General features: G+C 46.2%; 1 protein-coding gene across 1 annotated transcript in view; it reads left to right on the forward strand.

The window, feature by feature from the left end:
* TBC1D32 (TBC1 domain family member 32) overlaps positions 1-12,549 on the forward strand; it is an 886,600-nt gene that overhangs the window by 334,151 nt on the left and 539,900 nt on the right. The gene's annotated exons all lie outside the window — the stretch shown is intronic.

Below are 12,549 nucleotides of genomic sequence, written 5' to 3' on the forward strand. Positions count from 1 at the left end.
GCGCAAAGCACTGCTTGCTATGCGAGAGCTTCTTGTAATTAATAAAGTTTTGGAAGGGGACTTGAAGCCCCGCCCCTCTTTTCCATTGGCTTGCGTTAGCGTTTATGTTAAACGCTGGCGTGTGATTGGCAATCAGGCTTTTGGGTTACTGGCTTGTCCACTTTTAGGACAGCCCATTTGGACAGCCCGACACCATCTTTGTTTCATTTAATGAGCACGCGCGCTCTCGCTTCTAATAATGTAGCTTTTCAGTGCACGGCGTCTCACTGCATTCTGTTATAGCCGCACCCGGCCTCCCTCCTCTTTCCAGGGAAACCCTGAGACGGAACGTTCCATCTGGCGTTAGAAGGGGTAGACGAGAGTTACAACCACACAAATATGGCCTTTTCAAGAAGGTTACAAGCCTTAAATACACGAAACAGCACAGCTTCACGTCAAAATTATAGCTCGGGCTCAGAATGATACAAAGTGCTGCCTTACTCTCGGCGCTGAAGGCTGCCGGAGATGGATGCGCCCGTAGATGTCAGAGCGGAGGTCGGGGGTTCTGAGCCAGCTGGTAGGTTATGATACAGTGTAAGCTTGTTAAGCTTCGAAGTCTGCTGTGTCGTGACTCCTTGCGTTTCCTGAGCCCTCGATGCCGCCCGGCAGCACAACATGTAGCAGTGGCCCGGCGTTGCCCGTAGCTTCTGCTCTGTGTTGATCTGCTCCCCTCTGCACTGGCGCTGAGGCCCCTCTGCAGCCACGGAAAGCATGTATATATCATATGCAACATAAAGGTTAAGAGGGCAGTCTTCTGTAATGCACTTTTTTCACTCCTCTCGAGCACAGTGGTGAAAGCAATATTTAGCTACTCTCTAGTATTGCATGGCCTTAGTTGTGCAGGACTCCCCACAGTAGGCACTATTAATTCAGATGGGACTCCTATCGCTCTATCGCCTTTCCCCTCATGTTTGACAGATCAGGGGTATCGATGGGAAGGTAGAAGGGGAGCACAACATTCTAGTATCATGGAGTGTTAAAAACAACTGAGATGTTTATGGGAAAGTAAAAATGCGTGAAATTACCAACAATTATTAGTGCACAGCACCACTTCATGAAAAAAAAATTTATATTTACATATTCATAAACAAAACGGAATTGTTAAAAACACAAAAAGAACTTAAGAGGTAGTGGTCAAGCGAGGCATCCCTGCCGTTGTTATCCCCAGAAAGCAATAACATGGGTGTATCCAAAAGTGGCACCTTGAAATCTTCTACACTGTATGAAACGGTAATCTCGAGTTGCATCAGCAGTGTTTGAACAGCTTGCCTGCTCTCGTGGGCTGTAATCGTCACTCAGTTACTGTGCATTTCTGATAGTCCCACTAATAAGGATAGCATTTCATGTTCACTGTTGTATTGCCAAGGTACCACAAGCAAAATAAAGTTCTTTAATATAATGAAGACTATAAGGAAGTAAAACTGGTGATCAATAGGCGAATAAACAAGTGCAATAAACATCAACAGAATGTAAGCTAAACCAAATTAGAAAACAACAGAAAAAGAACCAAAATAGACAGGAGAAAAGAAATGCTATCTGTTTGCTCTCTGTTCATTAATGTCTCATACTTATTATGTTCCTTAATGTCTCATACTTGTGTAACCTCCCATGGCGACACCCCCTGTTACATGCATTGTTTCTTGGTAGGCTTTAATTGCAGCCTCCGAGCACTATTGTCCTAAATAGCTTTACCCTGGCTGCTGTTGCAGGAAGGACACCTCTCTCCTACGTCGCCTAGGTCTCGCCTGAGCCAGCTCGCCTGAGCCAGCGCACATGCGCTGCTCTGCGAGCCTTCCAATAAGGGCTTTCCACTCGCAGCACACGCTTGTGTGTGTGCATTTTATACTGATTGGCCTTTGCTTGCGTCTTTCTAAGAAAGACAGCACGCAATTGGCCAAAGGCGGGTGCAGGTCCCGCCTTCTCTCCCCCCTGGTCTAGGGAGCTCGGGAGCGAGCAGCGGCCCCGCACTGTGCCTCCCGCATTCTTTAAATTCTTTACAGTGCGTGCACCACTCGCGGGCTTTTAGCTGCATTCCTTACACCACTCCCGGGCTTGTCTTCCTCTGGTTTCTTCAAATGAACGAAAAATACCTTTTTACACTGAGGTTACATTTTTGTGTTATAAATGCGGGCTATTTCCCAACAGTGGCGATAAGCACAAACCTCATGACTATATCACATTTTTAAAAGTATCCCGACATGTTTACACTTACTCAAATCATCCCGACTCCAACTAGTTTCTAAATATAAATTAGAATTTAAAAGTATTTATCTTACTATCGTCGTGTTTTCCTTTAAATATTTTTGCACTTTGTCCATTATACATAGTACAGACCAAATCTCATTGTCGACAGTAAAGTCCCCTTTTAAGAAGTAGCCGTGCTATGTTTATGACGTCACTTCATGGATTGGGGGGGGTCGCTTCTGTGGCTCTCAACTATTGTCTTTGCTTATTAGACCGTCGCTGTGTTTTTCAGGCTCGAGCCTATTTACTCTACAGAGGTGTCGTTTTGGAATTTAAGCTTCGAGTCCCGGCGTCAGCTCACTATCCTGTGATTCTGGGCAAATTAATTAATCTAATCTACCCGTGCCCAAAAAATAAAAAATTAATTTGCGATGAACATGTGCCACAAGCTGATTCCTCGTAGAGTCTTGCCACTAAAGGTGTAGACCGGAACCACAAACTCTGTTCTTTTGAACAGACAATAAAGGCGGCCATCCTAATATTCTCTATCTAGACATCAATCACATCACTCATGACATGACATTGCAAAGTAAAGAAGCTATTTATATTACAGAGGTGTTGGTTTTGGAATTTCAGGAACCAGCTTCGAGTCCCGGCGTCAGCTCACTATCCTGTGATTGTGGCAAATTAATTAATCTAATCTACACGTGACAAAAAAATTATGTGTCCTTCTGTAAAGCAAATGGTGGTTATGTAAAGCGCTCTGATACCTGGGATCGAGCTTGCGCTATATAAAACTGCACACGCAAAAATAGTACAGACCGTGTCTTGTTCTTCGCTGTAAATTCCCCTTTTAAGTAGTAGCTGTGCTACGTGTATAACGTTACTTCATAGAGAAAGGGGGTGGGGGGTCACTTCTGTGGCTCTTGAAGATTTGCTTTTGCTAATTGGACTGGGCCCTCACTGGGTTTTTTACACTCGAGCCGGGGTATTTACTCTGCAGAGGTGTCTTGTGCGCACCGATCCCCAGCTTGTCTTCCTCCGGTTACTTCATCACACATATATGGTACCCATCCACACGCACACACAATTGCCAACGGTGCCGGAGCACTCAAGGTATCTTTCTGTCCCACATTTATTGGACATTCAGGACATATTTGACACCGTGTGGCCCTCAGTCCCAGTTGATGGATTTCAGTCACTGTTTTGCTGAACCCAGTGAACGGCTTCTTAAAATGTTGCTCTTGCCCCCGAACTTGTTTTTTTGTTTTTTCTAACAAGGTCCCAAAGGGACCTATGTTTCTTTATAGCACTCATTTGCAATAAAATATGTCTGGCATTTGCGAGAGTTTAAGCTATTGGCAGTGTAAATAACAATGCCTTTTCTGTATTACAAACAACACATAAATAAAAGGCATTGTCATTTACAATGCCAATAGCTCAAACTCTCGTAAAGGCGAGACCTATTGCATTGCAAATGCTTGTTTCAAGTTGACACCTCTCCACCGCACCCACTCACAGACACTCACGAAGGGGACATATCTTTCCCCTTAGAGACATCTCTCCAGGCATGGGTAAAGTTCTCTCCCTCCCAGGAACAACTCAAGTGTCTCCCACATAGTCATCTCCCTCTCGCTCAGGGACATCTCTCACCACAGGGGCACCCCTCTCTCGGTCAGTGACACCTCTCACCTCAGGGGCACCTTTCTCTCACTCAGTGGCACTTCTTGCCTCAGGGTCACCTCTCTTTCTCGCTCAGGGACACTTCTCATCTCAGGGTCACCTCTCATCTCAAGGTCACCTCTCATCTCAAGGTCACCTCTCTCACTCAGTGACACCTCTCTAGCCTCAGGGTCACCTCTCTCACTCAGTGACACCTCTCGCATCAGGGCCACTCCTTTCGCTCTGACACCTGCCCAGGCTCTGTGGCTTTCCTTTCTCACCCAGTGACACCTCTCGGCTCAGGGGCACCCCTCTCTCACTCAGTGACACCTCTCATCTCAGGTTTACCTAGCGCTGCTCTACCCCGCCCAAGCTCACTTTGACTCTCATTTCCTAACTCACCACTCCCTAGACAGGGTGAAGCTACCCCGCAGCTAGGCCTCCCTGAACCCCCTACCCCGAGAGCGCTCTCATGGAGGGTTTAAGACGTCATGGGACAAGACCAGGCTGTTGCACCAGAGACAGGGAGTAATGTCGTATAGCTCCCCGTGGGTTGCTACAGGCTCAACATGCAAATGAATACATACATGTGACAATCGCTGCATATAACATGCATCCTACATTCTTACACACAGAACTACCATATACATGCACACTATAGAGACTTTATACATGCTGCATGTGAAGTGCATACATACTGCATGTACACTTAGTACAGAAGTACCAAGTGCGCTCTTACACACACTATTCGAATTCACCACTAATCCTTTATGGGTTCAGGAGTAGCGTGCTACTCGCCGAAAAAGCGCTTCAACACCCCATCAGGGGTAACAAGCGCTATCAAAATGCAAACCTTTTTTCCTCCTGTATCCCTCCGCTATCCTTCTAAATCCAAATAACTGACTAACCTATCCACCACTCAAATTACTTTCATATTTCACTATACTAATTCAACACTAATCCTTTATGGGGTCCGGAGTGGCGTTCTACTCGCCAAAAAGCGTTTTGACGCCTCATCAGGGGTAGTAAGCGCTGTATAAATGCAATGACAATACATACCTACCAGTGTTCTTTCTGTGCTTACATACTTGGACATCCCAAGCAACAATCATTACAACAAAAACAGACACTTATTGGCGTTGTTGGTTCTTGCTTTTTTGTTGTGGACAATCCACAAACCTTGTGTGTCCGTGGCAGTGTTTAAGTGTTCTACCAACAACTAATGCTTGTAGAACTGCTTCTCTGCGAGCCAACTCTCCACCTTTCATTAATTCTGTTCTTTTGATGAACTATCTCAGACCACCCATAGTCATTTTATCCGTAGTAATGTTTTTTCATTCGAAACAATGTAAATAGCCGATGTTACTACTATGCATTTCATGGTACTCAATTTACAAGCCTCTGAAGGATGGAATCAGGAGTCTGCCTTAATAGGATTCACTCTGTTCTAGATCATCGCAGTTTGTCAGCAACTAGCACTCTGCTCATTGAACCATCATGCTGGCTATTTAAATACATATACCGTTTTTTGGAGGTGATGACCAACTGCCTTGAGCTAGTTGGTTTTTAGGTCTCGCCTGACCCAGCGCATGCGCTGGTCTGGCGAGACTTATTGAGAAGGCTCCAAAAAGTGCTACCAGGCCAGCCTAGAGCTACAGTGCATGTGCGCGGGCGCGCGCGCCACTTTTACCGCGATTACTTTCACTTTCGCGACCGCACGGCCGCTTTGATGTTTGATCGCGATCACTTTCACTTTCGCGGCCGCTTGGCATAGCCAATAGGTCCCGCTTTTGGGACCTTAAGTGTTTAGTTATGCAACTGTTGCATGGCTAAACACTTATAAGGTCCCAAAGGCGAGACCTATTGGCTATGCCAATGCTTGTTTGAATGGTTGTATGTATTCTATACCTTTAGTCTTGGATATTAACTTTCATTCCAGACCCAACGCGCACTACGAACCTTCTATACATTTTATATTGTGACTAGGCAATGTGCACCCACGTACACACAGTGTAATCGTTTTTTAACGTCTTCATTGTTGCATTACGCGTACGTACGCCTAGCATATCACACATGTTATTGTTTTTATAATTAAATATATGGATGAGTGTAGTAGCTTCATGAAGCAGACTTTATTGAAAAGCCTTATTCAAGCAGGCTGAAAGGAATCTAAAACACAGAAAGGTAATTAATCAGTAATATTTACAGTCACGAATCATGAAGTGTGCTTAATTTGGGATTTGTTCTCAAAGACTCCGAGGGTTTTTTATTTTTTTGAATGATGAATCCATTAACTTCTGCTGATAACAAATATTGAGTCTATCCGAGCAAGACACGACCATGAATTATAAGAGAGTTTGCTCTTGAATAACATAAATCCTGAACAGTGACAGTAAATCATTGGATTGTGGGCACTGTTTAGATATCTCTTCTTCCCTGTCTGGAAGGCAGAGATTAATTCTTAGTTATATTTAAGTATAGCATGACTAATTAAGTTCAATTATTCATTGTGTTAAGACTTAAATGATTTATCAATTCTCAAATGAGGCAAAGCTGCTTTGGAAATTGATTGCGTCTTTTACGTTTGAAAAGAAGAAGGTTCAGAAATGTCGGAGTACAGTGCATTCGTGTTATTTTAACACCGCTGAGAAATGATCTATAGTCTTTCGCGGGTGTTAAGTCGGTGAATAATATACCTCACACTATATTAAAAACGAAAAATATATGCCGTAGCACACCTTATCAGCAACAGTCGTTTTTCACTTATTTCAGTAATGTTACTATTCACAGTAGGGTTTTTGGTGGTATTGTCTGTGTGTTCCTCTTTAACTTCCTTCTTAGTGCCTGAGCTGCGTGTCGCCCTGTGTCTTTTTCAGGTTTGAAGCCCACCTCTGTGTACTTCCTTCCAGGTGTTAGTTCCGCCATTGATCTCCTGCTGGTTTCACTCTCCGTTGCAGTCAGTGCTAAAGGTGTTGAACACAGAAACTTTGGGACACTCTCTCCCTGATAAACTGCAGGAACAGACTGCAAAGGGTTTACCAGCTGCAGATTCGCTACCTCGGGATAGTCAGGCGTGATAGCGATGTAATGTACGCAACAATTACAGTAGGAGAAACATGCCCCCACATGATGACCCCATTTTCTGTAAGGGTTCACTTGGAGCAACGCATGAAGAGAAAAACATTGGGAATTGCTGCGTTGTCCTAATGTGTGAAAGGCTGCGGTCCTGAGCCCTCCCAGCAGACTGCTCTAGAGACCCAGTCCTCGTCTGCTCTTAGTATTGTAATTGTATTTATATAGCGCTTACTACCCCTGACGTGGCGTCAAAGTGGTTTTTCGGCAAGTAGCACGCTACTCCCGAACCCACAAATGATTAGTGGTGGATTAGTGTTCTGTTTATGTCCCTTTGATTTAGGATAGTTTGGATGACATTGTATAGATGGAGGGTTTGGGCAGGTCTTAAGGAAAAGAAAAGTTGTGCTGTGGTGGTTCAGGTAGGCAGAATGTAGCATTCTTCATTCTTTGCCACGAGTAAAGGTAATTACATGTATCTGTGTTATCCCTCAGTGCTTCTTTTTGTTGTCTTTTTATTTTCTTCATGATCAGCTATGATAATCTCACATGGGACGTAGCTGGGGAGTGTGGCGATAGTATTATTATGGATTAGAGGGAGTCAGAGGTTCTGCCTTAACGTCCTGTCCTGTGGAAGGCATCTGAATCATCCATGTCACCTTTTTTTTTTTTTAAAGGTCTTACTACAGATTCGTTTTGAGGGGCCTCCGATCATGAGTATTTTAAAAAGAACAAGAAGAAGCTTATAGAAAGAGTGTGATTAATGTTTTCAATTGCATGGAAGGGCTGTCAAGGAAATCTACGGTATTTCATGGAAGGTTCCAATGTCCCATTATCGTTCCCATTAGGTATTGGTGATGGGACTTACTCCTTCCCACCGCTGCTCCGTCCTCTCTGTTCTTTCGCTTTCCTTTCTGTATTATCCCCACCTCTCCATGCTTTAGATTTGTCTACCCTACCTTCCTCATTCTCTATCCTCAGTCTGTCATTTGTGTTTTTTAATAAATCTTTTGATTAAAGTTTCTTACAAACAACAATATGAACAAACGGTAAATAACCCAACCAAACCCTCCAGGTTGCGGCGGTACATATATACAGACGACTCATCAATAGACTATTGCAGTCTGAATGAGACTGTAGGCAAATAGAGCACTCAGTTTGTAATGTCCGGCGCGGGTCGGGGACACCACCAGTTCAACCCTGCACCCAGGCAAGCTCGGGACTCTCCACCCTGCCTGAGTACTCCCATTTCACACCCCCTCTCCATCTGATCAGTGATCCCATATCTTTGCATATTTCCTAGGACATCCCTGCACCCAGGTAGATTGGTTCCTACCCCTGCCTGCACCGTTCCATATTTGTCTACCAGTCCGCCAATGTCCAAAGCACTTCACAGCCCCAAAACTGTGCTACCTCCCTCCTAGCCACCGCCAGTAATACATTGCAGAACAATAGCATGCATCTACCCAAAGTCACCTCGCCCCAAATCCCCAAGCAAACCAGCCGGGGAAGGAGCACCAGGGTCTCCCCACCACCTCTGAGAGTCTCTACTGAACCCACTCCCAGAAAGGCCTCACTCGTGAGCACCTTCAAAATGTGTGTCAGTGTGCCCTGCTGCCCACAACCCCTCAGGCACAGATCCAAGTCACTCCTCCCCATCATTCTGAGTCACCTATGTGTGAAGTATGCAGCAGCTTCAACTGAAGGAGCCGGAACCCTGTCTGAATAGCAACCTCCCCAGGATACTAATTGTCATCCTCCATACAACCGAAGTCCCCCTCCCTGCACTCTTGAAGCCGCTGCAGCGGGGCCTGACTATTGCTAAGCAGTGTTGAATATAGCTGTGATACTGCATGCTTACAAAGTGGGGCGCCAACGCCTGGTACTCCAGTGGATTCTCATCCTCCAACTACTGGGGACAAGGGATTCTCCGGGTCAAGACAGACCTATTCTGGACGTTGTGCATAAACTAACCCACAACCTCATATTGGTCTTGCAGGTCTGCAAATGTCAGATAATCCTTGCCTCCCCAAACGTCCCTCACCTTGGAGATGCCGATCAAATTTCAGTGCCTGTGACCCAACCCCCTGCAGAGCTCCATGAGTGCCCCCTAGTCCCACAGCGGTGTCTCCAGGGCCAACCAACCCGCCCAGCCTGTGTTCTCCCGCCGCCAGCTACACACCACCAAGGCAGTCGGCTCCGGAAAGGTCGACACTCTCCCTGCACCATAAATCCACCACATGAAGCTCTGCGGCTCCAACCCCTGCTGGTCCACCATCAGGACCGACTACCTTGGTCCGCAAACATCCAGTCATTGATCCGCAGCAGGCAAGCCGTCCAGAAATACAACTGCAAATCTGGAAGGACAATACTCCCATCCTCTGTACGCCTCATCAACATTTTAAGTGCTATCCTTGGGATCCCCATCCCAGAGAAGGACCTGAACCCCTGCCTCCACCGCCCAAATAAAACAATTCAGAACCTCACAAAATGTATTTTGCACCACATAAAGAAACTTTGGGAGATAAATAATTTTGTAGCGTGCTGCCCAAGGACAGTGCTAGCCACTGCCAATGCTCTACATCCCTATGAAAGTTCTGCAGTATCTACCATGTGCTTCTCTATTAGAACTAATTGCGGTCATCAGTCACATAGACCCAAGGTAGGTAAACCAGAGGTCAGACCACAACAGCTGCTGGGGCCAGTCACCCCTAAGCGTCCAGCCGGACACGCCACAGACATACCCCAATTAATAGTGATGCCAGAGAAGAACCCAAAAATTTGTAACATTTTGATAACTGTCCTCAGAGGGTCTGGATGCACCAGGTACAGCAGGACATCATCCACATACAGGAAAATCACATATTCCCAGTTTCTCTCCCATTGGAGATTCCGCAGTAATGCATCGCTCCGAACCCAAGCCGCCAACAGCTCCATTGCTACTGCAACAAGCAGCAAAGAAGAGGACACCCTTGCCTAGTTTCCTGACCCAGCTCAGATTTCTCTGACTGCACCCTATTCAGCCTCACTAGCATCATCGGCCTATGGTGCAAACCCATGATCGGAACCCAGGGCCAAAGCCCATATACGCAAGGAGGGCCAACAAGTAGGGCGTTTCTGAGGAGTCATACTCCTTCTTGGCATCCACCACCACAAAAAGGGCCTGTTCCTCTATACTGAGCCACCGAACGAGGCAACCAAAGAGCCGCCAGAGATTGTGGCACGTAGACCTATGTGGATGAATCCTGACTGAACCAGGGCCACCACTCCATCTATCACTTGCAATAGGCGATTCGCCAACATTTTAGCAAGTAGCTTGGTTTCCAAATTTATTAGGAAAATTGACCTATAAGAGGTACAGTCCTCCTTGGAATTCTCTGGTTTATGGATCATTACCACTTGCCGAAGATCCCGAGGGAGAAACACACATTGTTCGAGCCTCACAAAACAGCACATGCAATGGTTTGAGCGCCTTACTCTTCACACACTTGAAGACCTCTGGAAGGACGCCATTAGGAGCCAGAGCCTTCCCATTTTTAGGTCTCGCCTGAGACAGCGCTTTAGCGCTGCTCTGGCGAGACTTATAGTAAGCACGTTTGGAAGTGCAAACCAGTGCTTTCAGGCCGCCAACTACTGTGCATGTGTGCCGGGCGCGCGCACCATTTGGCAGCCTGAAAGCACTCGTTGTCTTTCACTTTCGCCGCTTTGATGTTTTATCGTGATCGCGATCACTTTCACATTCGCGGCCGTACGGCCGCTTCCCTTCCTACTTTAATGCACTGTTAAAGCAGAATCCACGCGTCGTAAAGCATGCCCGCCCCCACTCCCCCACACTTTGCTGCGATGACATGTTCTGAAAAGTGCGTTGCTGTGAGCAGGGAATGGCCATGGCTGACTGCAAGAATGCCTCTGGTCTGTGAGAGGGCAGCGGAGGGCGGAGGCATCTCTGAACTGCTCTGGGTGGGTCTCAGGTTGCAGTCACTGTAAAATTTCTGATACCGAGGCATCATAAACACACAATCCCACAATTCTTGTTACCTAATGTAATCTGCACTTGTAAATATTATAGATTGCAACCATTTGTATGGCATTTTACCATTAGGGCGTCTTTTCAGTACAGCTCGTGTCGTGCTTTGTTTAATATCCCCGTTGGGTGTCCTACGCACACCACCACCCGTCGCTGCTTGCCATGTTAACCCCTCCTCCCGTTCTGCTGTAACCATTTTGTCATTAAGCTCTCGTGTTTCATCTGTTCATCTAATGGCAGGCAATTTGCAGAGCGGACGACGGGGTTCTCGCTGCAGTCCTGTAACTTTTTTTTATTCCTAGGAACATTTCAAACAGATTTTTATTCAGTCCACCCAAAACATCTTTGCAACGACCTTTGACCCCCCTCACTGAAACAAAAGGAGATAACTTTAACATAGAACAGTCAGTAGCTTCTCACAAACGTATGACGTGTTTGAGTTGCTTAGACTCCCTTTCGAATCAATTAAGGGTTGTTCCTTTATCCAGTTCCACGCAAGTGTAGTGTAAAGCCCCCAGGCTAACTTGGGAAAACAAATGCTATCTGAGCCATTTTTTTTAAAGTAACAAAGAAGTTGCCGATGATAAACACAGTCTTGTTCTGAAGTCACTACTCTGCTGGAAATGAATGACTAGATATCCCTAAAAGAAAGGCGTCCCCCAGATTAAATATGCGTACATTCACACTCGGCGACACACTGTGGTCTGCACACCCATGAATACTAACTTTCTAACATTACGCCCGTGTGTAAATACGTCTGACAAACGGACATTTTAAACCACCAGGCAACTTAATTTCATCTTTTCTCAGGCAGTTTCCAAACAGAAATATGGTAACAGCATAGTTTAGCATGTTTGTATTTGAGGAGGCATGAAGGGATATAAATGAAGTCGAAAAGAGCTTGAAAGAAAAGCCATGCTTAATGGCTCTGCTCCTGTCTCTGCTTCCGGGCCCCCACCACTTTCCAGCTGTCAATCAGCTGCTTTCCCCCAGCGGCTATTGATCTCCGCCTGTCTCTCGCTCTGTTTCCAGCTCCCTGCTCTATGTAATCCGTATCCCTCTGTCCACGCTTGTTTGTTTGGATGATGGCTTGTTTACCCCCCCCCCCCCCCCCCCCACCCCTCCCAGCGGCGTAGTGGATGTTAAAAACTGTGTGATTTTAGACTTGAACGCTCATGTTTCATTTTTTATTTTAAACGTGTTCACCGACCTGTTTATTTTCGAACACAGCGTTTCCCTCCCCCCAACCATACCCTGTGCATCGAGTGAGGCAGCACAAGCACCCTCAGCAGCGTTTATTCTTTATTTCGGTGATGGCTTGTTTAACCCGACTTGCTCCAACAGCGCCGTTGTTAACAGCGCTGTTCTTATCTGGACTGTTACTGCACCATACACAGCAGGCATTGGAGGCTTCAGGGGGAGAGCGGGCAAGTACATCGGCCTGCTCTGGCGCAATGCTTTCCTCCCTCCTGCTGCCCATACTCTGTTCCGCAGCTGCTAGCATTCCCACGAACTGACCAGCTGCAGCCCTTCAGGTTATATGCGCCGTAGATAGCAGGCATGGG

Source organism: Triturus cristatus, chromosome 6 (assembly GCF_964204655.1).
Source record: "Triturus cristatus chromosome 6, aTriCri1.1, whole genome shotgun sequence".
Lineage (NCBI taxonomy): Eukaryota > Metazoa > Chordata > Amphibia > Caudata > Salamandridae > Triturus > Triturus cristatus.